General features: G+C 45.2%; 1 protein-coding gene across 5 annotated transcripts in view; it reads right to left on the bottom strand.

The window, feature by feature from the left end:
* Positions 1–12,106, bottom strand: part of FAM219A (family with sequence similarity 219 member A) — a 95,370-nt gene that overhangs the window by 15,473 nt on the left and 67,791 nt on the right. The gene's annotated exons all lie outside the window — the stretch shown is intronic.

Raw genomic sequence — 12,106 nt, forward strand, 5'->3', positions numbered from 1 at the left:
TTCTCTAGAGTGTGACAAAATGTTGGAAACTACTTTCATGGCATGCCTGAAAAATACGGATATACCAGACTGCTTGCTGAGGAACCTGAACAGTGAATTTGTTTCGCTTCTGCTTCCCCTACAGGTTGTGAATTGTGCTGATTTTTTTTGATTTTTTTTTTCCAGATTTTATTTCCCCTTGGAGAGAAAAGCAGCTTTTCCTGCTAATTGTGGAAAAGCAATGTACTACTATGTAAGCAAGTTCAAGGTGGGCCACTCTGTCCCTTCCTCACAGGTCAGAGCAGGGGGATACATGCCCAAGGCTGCCTTTTTTGAGGGAGAAGCAAGCAGCAGAGATGCCTAGAGACTGTGATGATGAGGAACATGGAGAGAAGAGTACAAACCATGCTCAGTCCTGCTCCTGATGACAGTGGAGGCCAATAAATGCTCATGGAACTTGGTAGGAAAGGGATTGGATTAATAACTCCCTCTGGCATGAACAGCTAAGAGATTGATAAAGGACTGAAGTCAAAACCTTAAATCAGAGTAATTTTTCAGTATTGGAACTTGCAAATACATTGATTATCTCTGTCTCCATAATAAAGGCATGGTACTTCGCAGGCTGTTTGAATTTTGCTGTCCAGAGAGGGATAAAGTGGGGCTCTATGGAGGCAAACATTTACAACACTAAATACAACCCAATTTCCCCCCATCTACATCCCCCCTGACCACAAATACACAGCACTGAGACAAGCTGCCAATGCTTTAGGAGGCTGTATAACCCACAAAAGACACCTGACTCAGAAACAAGGGTACAGGTTTCATTTTCTTTCATGGAAAGAAAGGCCTGCCTGAGCCTTTTAAATGAACCAGCACTCTCTCCTTTTTATTGATCCCTCAGCACAAGCACTAATGCTGTTCTCCAACTCAGATTACTCGTTCAGCTGATGAACCTGGACTTTTACTAACCATGTTTTCCTCCAGTAGGTCTCTCTGTGACCATTTCTACTCTATTACTGATTCCTATTGCAACGTGTGGGTCAGAATGACATGAGCTTTTCTACTTAATCCTTTCAATTATTTAGTGGCTTGGAGTGAACAATTCCAGTGCAATGTGAGTGCGGTAGGAAAATCTATGCTTGTATCCACAGCCAAATTTCTTAAATGTGAATCAACAGTTCATCTCCCTTTTGAATGCTATGAAGTGTGAGTCCCTGGTGGTCAAAATGCGATTTTGGCTTCCGGGGCAGTGGGAGGCCTTCTCAGTCCCAGTGTGTTAGAACAAGCTCCTGGAAGGTGGTGAAGATGTGCATGAGTCACATCAGGTTTTAAGGCATGGAAACCTAGCATTTGAGCCTTACAAGTGTTGTGAACTACTGATATTTCTATCATCACCCAAGGGAGCTTTTGGATGCCAACCTCTTCCAGCAATTCTGAGCTATAAATTCCAGCCTTGCACACCAACCGTCAGGTCCATCAGAAAAGAGGATGGAGGTTTTCAGTGCCCATTTTCTGTGCGGTGTTTCTTCCTGGTGTAGCCAGTGGAGTCTGTGAACCCCATTTCTAGGCAAGTGAGGTCTTTCCCTGACTTTCAGCTCATCTGGTTTTCCCAGACGTTTGTTTGAAGGCCAAGTTCCCAAACTCTCAAGTACCTGAGTCCTTTTAAGAAACATGACTGATTTAGGCACTTCTAAAGATATTACTTTCAGAGTCCAATATTTTAACAAACCTCTGTAATTTCACAAATTAAAGTAGTTCTCACAAAATCTGCAATCAGACACATAACCAGCAAAGACAAGGTGGGAGGAGGAAAGGCTGAGGGAGCTGGGCCTGTTCAGCCTGGAGTAGAGGTGACTATAAGTATCTGAACAGAGGGTGTCAAGAGGATGGAGCCAGGCTCTGCTCAGTGGTGCTGAGCAATAGTACATGAGGCAACAGGTAGAAACTGATGCACAGGAATTTCCACCTGAGTATGAAGAAGAACTTTACTGTATGGGTGACTGAGCACTGGACCCGATTGTTCAGAGAAGGTGTGGAGTCTCTCTCACTGCAGACATTCCAGAACCATCTGGATGCAATCCTGTGTCATGTGCTCTGGGATGACCCTACCTGTGCAGGGAGGTTGGACCATATGACCCACTGTGGTCCCTTACAGCCTTACGCATGCTGTGATTCTGGAATTCTGTGATTCTGCTAACAGGTAGTCCTGCCAAACACAGAGAAAATGGGACACACAAGAAGAAATGAAAAAACAGAAGACTGATTTCCAGTCACTGGTTATTTCATGTTTGATGAGTTTGCTGTTGGATGAAAAGCTAATACAGGAGAAACAGAATTGTGAAGGACAGATATTCAGAGATGGGAAAAGTCAGAATGAAATAAAGCTGCTCTCCAGCTACTTCAGAGAAATCACTAATTACTGGCAGTGTAACAGCAGAGCCCCAGTGATGCTCTTCACATGGCATTTGCAAGTATTTAAAATAAATTGTTTAGCCTTCATTTCATTTGGTTGTTCTACTTTTTACCATTGTACCTAATGAAATACTCAAACTCACACATGGCTGGTCATCCCCCCTTCCATGAAACAGCTACAGGTGACCAAGAACACTGAGAGTACAGGTGTGCTGGCTTGCAGAGACAACAGCAATCATCAGCAATACCAGCAGGGCTGCAAGAGCTGGGGAAGTGCAGCTTTAACCAAATCCAGCTTCCTTCTGGCTTTTCACTAATTTTCCAGAGACACTTTGTTGAAGAAGCAGGATAGAGCAGAGGAGGTTGGGAGGGCATGAAGCAGCCTGCATGTGCCTTTGACATTAAGAAATATGTTCAATTAGCGGTCTGAAGATCCTGTCTGATCATTAGCGAGGTTACTGGGTTGGGTGATGTATTGCATTTGTGTGCAATTTTTGTTAGTGGGGAATTGCAGAGGTGGGCTCTGTGAGAAGCTGCTGGAAGCTTCCATATGTCTGAGAGAGCCAATTCCAGCCAGCTCCAATATGGACCTGCCATGGGGAGCCCATCAGCAATGGTGGTAGAGCCTCTGCAATAATATAGGAAGGGGAGGAAAAAAACTGCAGACAGAGGAGTGAGGATGTGTGAGAGAAACAGTCCTGCAGACACCCAGGTCAGTGCAGAAGGAGGGGCAGGAGGTGCTCCAGGCTCTGGAGCATATTCCCCTGCAGCCCATGGTGAAGACCATGGTGAGGTTCCCCTGCAGCTCATGGAGGTCCATGGGGCAGCAGAGATCCACCTGCAGCCTATGGAGGATCCCACACCAGAGCAGGTGGATGCCTGAAGGAGGCTGTGACCCCGTGGGAAGCCCATGTTGTCATTGTATTTTCCCTCCTCTGTCCAGCTGAGTGATAGAGCAGTTTTGGCAGGCACCTGCTGTCCAGCTGGGGTCAGCGCACCACAGGTAATCTACCTGTCTCCATGCTTGAGTGGATGTTATTGTTTACCTTGGCTGAACACCCTGTGTCCACCAAGACTCCGCCCAACCCCCTCCAGAGGGAAAAGGAGGAGGGGAGGGGGGGAAGAAAAAAAACTTGCAAAACTGAGACCGCTGAGAAAGGCAGTTTTATATTTACACAGAGAAGAAAAAGAGAATTATAAGCACTATAAACACAGGGAAGACTGACAATAAAGACTACTTCCCCATGAAAGGTATTTTCCTCCTCCGAAGAACAGGAGGAACCCTCCCCTGTGCAACTGTCCCAAAAGAGAAGGAAGGAGTTGTTTCCTTCTCATCTGTTTATATCTGAGCTGATGTAACATGATGTGGAAGAGCTTATTGGTAAAACATACATCAGGTGACCTATCCTAGTTTCGTTTCCCTCCCAGGGAGGGTTACAAACCCACTACAGTGGAGTAAAGCAGCCTTGACTTCTGTTTCAGTGAAGAGGTTGGAGAACAGAGAGCTGTGCTGTCAGTCCGACTCACTGGGGAATTTGTCTGCACCAGTTCCACTTCACCTAATGCTGGACATGGTGAGAGAAAAAGAACACATGGAGCAGCACATGAATGCGTTCCTCTATGTGTGTATGTGTGCGAGGAGGTGATCCAGGATCCTTTTAATACCACTATTCTGCTCTGAACAGCATGGGGAACAACTTTTTGTCTGGATTTGCCAACCACATCACATCTTGCCCCTTCTTTCTTGTCCACCTTGTCACTTGATTTTTAAGACACTTTGTCCCCTTATGACATTATAATCATTTAAAGAGAGATGAACCTGCTCAATGAATAAACCACTGCCTTTGTGCCAGCCTTACACCAGCCTGTGCTGCTTGCTCACTCCATCTGAACCACTCAGCCTCTGATCCAAGTGCTGTTTCAAGGTAAGCTCTAATGGTCACAACAGCCAAAGCAGCTCACGGAGCTTTCAGTAAGGCAGGAATAACACGTAAGTATAAAGGAGCAAAGGAAATGCACACTGCAGGCACAACCAGGACTGTAAGTGGCTCAGCCTTTTCCCTGTCTGGCAATGATGTCCTATTATAGGAGCTTGCAAAGGTCCTCAATAAGAAAGTGCCCCAGCATGACCAGCACTCAGCAAACCATCCCTGTTCCAGTGTGGTTTCACCTGCCTGATCCAGGATGTGTCTGAGGATGGATGGGCAGACAGCTGCATGCTGACAAATGATGCAGACCCCCACAGAGAACATCCTTTAGAGATAAAGTCAGGTCTAAATCGAGAGGGGCTGAATTCTCCCCTTATCATGGGAACAGCTATAGCCCTAATGAATGATTTCAAGCACTGCTTGAAATGACTTAGTGCAATTTAAAATGGTTACCTGTTTAGCTGGCAGGATGTGTCTAGCTGCTTTATGATGAGGGAAAATAGTAACGGAGCATGGGAAGCAGAATGGACTTAACATGAATGTCTCTAAATTAAAAGTTAGACTTGAATGCATCCTTAAAATTACTTCCCTGGTTTCAGCATTGAAACAAAATCATAACCAGTTTTAAGAACATCTTCCTGTTTTTTAAAAAATGAAATGCTGAACAGTTTCTTTGGTGCACGTGGCTGTGTAGTGGGAGGCCTTGTTTTTGCCTAAACTCTGCCTCAGAAGTGGCAAAAGCAGCCATATGCTTGAGACTCCTGCAGAACTGCCCCTTTTGTGATATGAGGCAAAGCAGATAATCCAGGAATCTGTTGAACATTACCCTGAACTAAACTGAAGAACTATTTGGAGGAGCAGACACCCCAAATCCACATTTTCCATTTGTCTCAAGATGGTGAGTGAGTCTGGCTATGATCAGTCTGTGGTGGGTGGAGAGTGACTTAGGATTCCATGGCCTCAGTGTCACTGGGCTTGACTACCTGCGGCCCCCTCAGCTGGGGCAGCCTGATTGGCACAAATGCTGTTTTATGACAGATGAGGCTGATTTGCTTCCTTGCCAACTGTGGGGTGGAAGCAGGCAGGTACTGACTGCTCCTGTGTCTTTGCTGAGAGCTGCTGGCTGAATCTCAGTAACTCAACTGCTTGTGAATCTGCCTGACCAGGACACAAAGCTTGGGGACAGTGCAGTACTGGTCCATGGGATTTGCTGCAGTGGGAAGACAAAGAGAAATTAATCCAGTGTGACAGAGTTGTACTTTTGCATCTTCAAGGTCTATGAGATGAAATTTTGGGATGTATTTCCCCTCTCTGTCTCCCACAGTCAGCCAAACTGTTTCTGAGACTGAGGACTGCAGTGATTCCCTGATGAATTCTAACTTCTCAAGCAAGCTGAGAATTTAAATTACTCATTAAATAAAACTAACCCTTCTGTTAAGATCCTGCTGAATAATGAATAGTCATGAGCAAATGGAGGGAGAAAGAAAGAAGTGCTGTCTACAACTTCCTCAAGTACAAGTCCTGATTTCAGCTCACTTGCATCACTTAGCTCTGGGACATTAGCATGCATCTAGCTGACACTGAAACCTTCTCTACCTTTCACCTCTGACAGAGAGTATTTGTCAGTGAGGACTGTGTCACTACTTGGAGAGATTTCAGGGTATGTACATCAATAGGGGCTTTGCCTCCAGGCTGTAAAGAAAGGAAGGTGTAAGAAAGCTGTGTGACAGGGCTGTGGTGATCCCAGCTCGGGCTGTGCTCCCTGGGGAGATTTGGAGAGTGTTAAGTGTGGCATTAGTGCAGCTGATGGCCGTGCCTCCCTGCACTGAAAAGAAAGGCGAGAGAAAAGTGATTTTTACTAAACAGGAGCAGCAGAAACAAAAAGGATCTGTCTGTGGTCAGCCCCCTACTGTGAATACAGGGAATATGGTTTCGGGCTGATACGTGCTGGGCATCGGCATTGATTATTCAGGCCAGGCCATCTGAATCAGGATTGTTTCACTTGGTTTCAGAAAAGACTGTTCAGATAGCAGGGGTCAGACAGCCAAGTCATCCAACTACCAGCTTGGGCAAGACACAGTATTTTTAGCTGAAGCACATTATTTTTCTGGCCCAGCCAGACTCAGGGAATATAGCGAGCTATATTCTAGTTTCTAGCTCTTAGTTGTGAGAACTGGCTAGCAATAACAGGTGTATGAATCTGCCTTCCATGGTCCCTCTTGGGTCAGGTTTTAAACATGTAAGTAGCAGCATTTCCATATGCCTTGTTGGTCTGGCTGCTGCTCTGTGCCTTTGGAGTGGCTGAGAGCTGGCACGAACACCAGTGGTCTGGGAGTGGCTTCAGGCCCTCTTCAGCTCCCAAGAAGGCCTGATCAAAGAACCGGCTAATGACCTAGAGAGTACAAAGTTAATGTTTTTGTTTCTCATTATTCAAGGTTGCAGCTCTTCATCTCTTGTATAGGAGCTACTACAAGCAGCAGCCAGGATTCACTGCAGTTACACATGTAGCAGTGAAAACCTTATGGCTGTACACTTCAGGGAAAAAAATCCACTATTCTGAACATAGAGTATCTTCTCTCTTCATGGCACGACACAATTGTGAATCATTTTTGTAAAACAGTAGGTTGTATTTTACTGCTGGTAGAAACTATTTAACTGGTTTACCTTAAAGCCATGTAGAACATCTGTGGCAGCAGGGGACCAGAGAACCGGGATTGCTGCTCCCAGTCCTCCGCCTGAGCTGTCTCTGCAGCCATTTTATTCAGACGGGTTGTGAGTGTGTAGCAGCAGGCAGCAATTCATCTCTTTATCTTGGAACACCTTTCTGTACTTATTTCAAAGGCACCTATTATCACAGCTCCCACCCCAGAAGGGCATTTGTTTTGTTCTCATTCAGCATGTGCTTTCCCACTTAATTTTAAAGGATCGAGACTATTATTCCTAATGGCTGCAAAATACTGCATATAAAGATTTATCATTGTCAAAACTGGAATATATGAATAGTACTGGTTATATTTAAATGTTTTTTTCCCCTATTTTCCAACTTTACCTTCAGAAAGGGACTTATTTGATATTTCCATGTACTTTTCAAAGAATATTTTTCCTGCCAGCCAGAAGCAAAAAGCTAGATATCTGGGGAAGCATTTGTATCCTGACAACTCCAGCTAAAAAGTGTCACTTTATAAACAGATCTCTACAAAATATAATTCATAAAACTGAGGTATTCTCTCCCTTAACATACTTTAAAGGGACAAAGAGAATTAAGTTATTTCACCTGGAAAGACCTGCAAATGCTCCCTCATCATTTCTAGTCACCTGAACACAGGTTTAAGTCAAAGCCATTCGCTTGACCCTGCTGAATGATGTTGCAGACAAAAAAAAAAAGGAAAATAAAAGAAAAAGAAAGGAGTCTACTAAGTGCAATTTAACTCTCTTCATTTAAAACACGGCTATGCTAAAGGCATCATCTACCAGATAAACAGAGTTAATATTAGTGCCTACATCACATTTATTCTGAGTCCTGATGTTCTGTGAAGAAGCATTAAGGTCACTGATGCATGTAGTAAATGTGATGTGTATTTAGGAGAGTGACAGTACAAACTTGCTTAGCTGAATACTCGCAGCCTTTGGTTACACAGGAGGTCATCGTATAGTGTGTATTTGTATAAAACCCACTTAAATAGAGTTTGGAAAGGACTCTTGGACTTTTCTGAGGACAGCACTGCAGCTGACAGTCCAAGCCATGTTTCTGGCTTTATTTAGCAGCAAAATGTCATATATTTGATCCACTCTGCTTTATCATCTGCTGCACTGGGTTTCTACAAACCTGTACACTTCAAACAAAATTCCATATTTTCTCTCTAACAAGATGAAAGCAGACAGAGAAAGGCAACCAGGCTGCTTAACAGGCTGAATGGATGGATACTCCTCACCCCACTTTGACAAATCTCTGCTCTGTAGTACAATACCTACTGTTTTCTTTCCTGGAAAAGGAAAGAAAATGCATTACTAGTAAGCAAGGTATCTGGAGGGCATGTCACCCTCCAAATACTCTGCTCCCCAGAAGAGGACTTTCAGGCATTGTTTCACTAGATGAATTGCCTGTTTGCTATGAATCTCTACAGGAGAACAGGATATGTACAGCTCAGGGTGCCTCTTCCTGCTATTCAGTTTATGACCCCCAGTCCTGGGTACTTGGATCACCAGCGGCTCAGCCAGAGATGTCCCACAGAGCAAACCTGCTCCCCCTAACAGGATTACTGACCTGATACCTCCATTAGAGAGGCTGCCATGGTCTGGAAATTTGACATACAGCCTTGGAGCTCAACTACTTCTTTAATAAGTTTATGATTAACCAATCTGCTGATTAAGATTTCATTAATTAGGCTGGCAGGAATTCTATTTCAGAGGGACAGTGGCCCCTATGGTCTTGGAGATCTCTGTAGAGCCCTTGTGTGTGCCCTGACACTTCTTCCTCCTGCTCCAGAAGTACCTGCAAGAGTTGTCAGGGAGGTATCTGAGGCTGCTGCCAGATCACTGGGGCACAGTGGCCCTTGGTGACAGCTCAGTGTTACAGCCTGGTTGTTATACCTGGCTGCAGCTCAAAGGCTCCCGCTCCTCTCCTCTGAAGTCTTGCCAGAAGGTGTAGAGGGAGGCACACAGGGTTTATCTAGGGCAGCTGGAGACCTCACAAGTACAGTTTCAAAGGGCTTAGCCTGTCTTTTTGATATTTGGATTGGGGTGGGTGGCTCACCTCAGGGAGGAGTGGGAACTCCTTTCCTCTTTCTCTTTGCAAAGAGTTTAGAGAAAGCTCATGGCTTCACCTCTGGCTTTGTGTTTTGGCTCACGCTCTGAAGGACTGAGCACAATGGGGGGTGATCTGTTCTCTGTAGGGTGCCTTGGCAGAGAGGGCAGCGTGCTGCCACCTTTCTTCTCCAGCTTGGACCCTGTTTTGGTAGAGAAATCAGGCCTGAGTTTGCAGATTAGTCCCAAACTATCCTAAATGATTGCACCTTTTCCCATCCTCAAGGATGGGATCCCATGTCTCCTTTCTCAGGCAGGGCTGCTATCTGTCGGTGTTAGCCACTGGAGGATGGCAGAGGGGATGGTAGAATGCTGCTGCCAGCTATTTTATGTTCCTTAATATCCTTCTCCTTACAGGTGCAGGGCTGAGTGTTTGGCAACTGCCTTTTCCTCACACCTCTCAAAGGGACTGGTGACAAAACACAGCCATGCTTCCAGCGGCAGATGGAAAAAGGACTGGCCAGAGAAAACTTGTGTCCCTGCTGAAACCCCTGAGAAACAGGCTTGAGAGACAGGATGAAAGACAAGGTTTTGGCTGCAGCTGCTTTGAGTGCTACAGGAGGAGAAGTAGGGCTGGGGGATGCAGATGCTGTCCCAAACTGCAGAGCCCTGCGGCTGTAAATCAGACATGTGCACTGCTGAGCTGAATCCCCTGTCAAAGAAGCAGCAGTTCCGGTGGCAGGGAGAGCTCAAAGGGGCTCAGGGAAAGCCTGACTCATGCTGAAGAACGCAGTAACATACTGGGAAAGATAGTGACAGTTCTTAATATAGAACTCCAATGTCAATGAGTTTGTGTCACGGTATAGTATTTTAATCCTGATGTTTTTTACACCTTTGTTACCCTTTATTGGGGCAGTGCATGGGGCAGCAATGCTCAGAAGAGGTCTGGTAACACAAGCTGCCAAAGGGCTGAGGCTATGACACTGCTACCCCAGTGCTGCTCCTGCTGGGCCACAGGCAGCCCCAAAGGACAAAGGGTGGATGCTAAAACATTGCTGGCCTGAGCAAGGTTTAAAACTACTTTTGGGGGTCTGTAAATGGGAGTTTAGGCAAAGGGAAGGCAGGTGTGACCATGACTGAATGTCAGACACTGTGTCTCACTCCACACACCACTAATCTTGCAAAGACTCATGCCTTTGGATTGGCAAACAGGCCTACCTCCTCCAAACAGCAGGCAGAGGAGGTTCCTGATTCTGCCTCTCAGCTGCCTACTCTTAACACCTTAGCACTAAATGAGACTGTTGGCAATGCTGCAGCTGCTGAGTCCCCACTATCTGACCCTCTCTCCCAAATGAACCAGTGAGGCAGAAATTCTGGCAGATCAACAATTTTACTGCTCTCCTGAATGACCAGCTGTATGCACTGAAGGGAGGAAAAATCCCAGCTTGGATTTGCCCATCAAAAGACCATTAGCTAAGGATTTCCTACAGCATTTCTAAGAGAAAAGGAAGGAGACATGCAAAAGCAATACAAGAATTATCATAATTTTTATGCCCTTTGCATGCCTAGGTCAGGTATGTGTTGGGCCACAGCGCGCACATGTTCAGCTTCACTTGGCACATTTGAGAGTGAAAATTGCCATCTGTATACAAACATAAGGTTTATTTTGTAGAGCTACCTGTTTGTCTGCCTGGCTGAGCTGTGGTGAGATGAAAGGAACAGAAGAGTTGTAGGAGTAGAAGAAAAGAGGAAAGAAACAGCCTGAGGGTCTCAGTAAGCAAGGCTTTATTGCAGGAGAGCTAAGGAACTAATGAGTGTGTATAGAAGATGCAGTTGCTTGCCTGAGGAAATTAAGACAAAAAAGAGACTGTACATAAGGACTACAGACAGCTAGAATGGGAGGTGTTTCAGCGATGTACTGTTTCTCTTGGTTTCAACTTCAGTTTCAATTACCTTTCAATAATTAAGACATACATGAGGCTTTAACTTTTGTACACACAGACACTTAAATACAGCAGAAGCGGATCAACTTTAATCATGAAAAAGGGGAATAAGGAGAGTCAGGTTATATAAAGGACTTTATAAGGGTCAGGATATATCAGGGACTTTATAAGAAATGATCTGCCTGCCCTTCAGTCAGGTTGTGTTGCCAGGTGAACAGGCAGAGGTGAAGGGAAGAGGAGATGACAGTGGGGAGATGCTGGCTGGCTGCTGATGGAGCAGGCAGGATGAGCAATGAACTAAATCCTACAGACTCCAATTGAAAGCAAAAGACATGAAGAGCAGGAGGTTGTAATCTTAAGGCATGGTGGGATTTCAGAGAGCCTTTGCAGAGATACAAGCTTGCTTTGTTTTTCTTTTTGCTATGCATTCTTGTAAAGAAACTAATTTTCTTGTTCATAATCTGATTTGAATCAAGAACACAGGTTTCCATTGCCAACCAACTGCGTGCAGGGCTCATAGTATCAACTGTCGTCTTTTTTTTCCTTGTTATTTTTCTCCACACAAGCACCAGCAACTTTTAGGTCATAGTGTATCTCAAATTACCCTGGGCACAGAAAATAAGGGTGACAGGTTTATCTGTCCTTAAGACAACTTCACTGTGAAGTGACATCAGAAACTGGCTCTGAACTGGGATATTTGCAGGAGACAAGGAGTGGGAACGAGGCACCAGTTCCCCAGAGGCAAGAAGTTCAAGCATGTGCAGGGACGACTCTCTCAAGTCTGGAATCTCTTTCTCACACACGGTATGCTGGAAGCAGCCTGGCTTTTGCCAAGACCCAAAAAGAAATAGCTTTAACACTCAGATTTCCGGACGGTCTCTCCACCCCAATGATGCTGGCACACTCAGTGCTGAAAAAGGACCAGGGAAAGCTGTGAGAAGAGAGAAAGGGTGGCAGAAAATACTCACTACTTTCAACAGGTCTTAGTGGTTTGTAACAGCTGCACTTACGAGGTGAATGGAAGGGCAGTGCCAAGCTCCGGGGAATAAAAAACCTTTGGCTTCTCTTCAGTAGAGATGCAGAGGAAGCCCAGGGACTGAC

This window comes from Chiroxiphia lanceolata, chromosome Z (genome assembly GCF_009829145.1).
Source record: "Chiroxiphia lanceolata isolate bChiLan1 chromosome Z, bChiLan1.pri, whole genome shotgun sequence".
NCBI classification, from domain to species: Eukaryota; Metazoa; Chordata; class Aves; order Passeriformes; family Pipridae; genus Chiroxiphia; species Chiroxiphia lanceolata.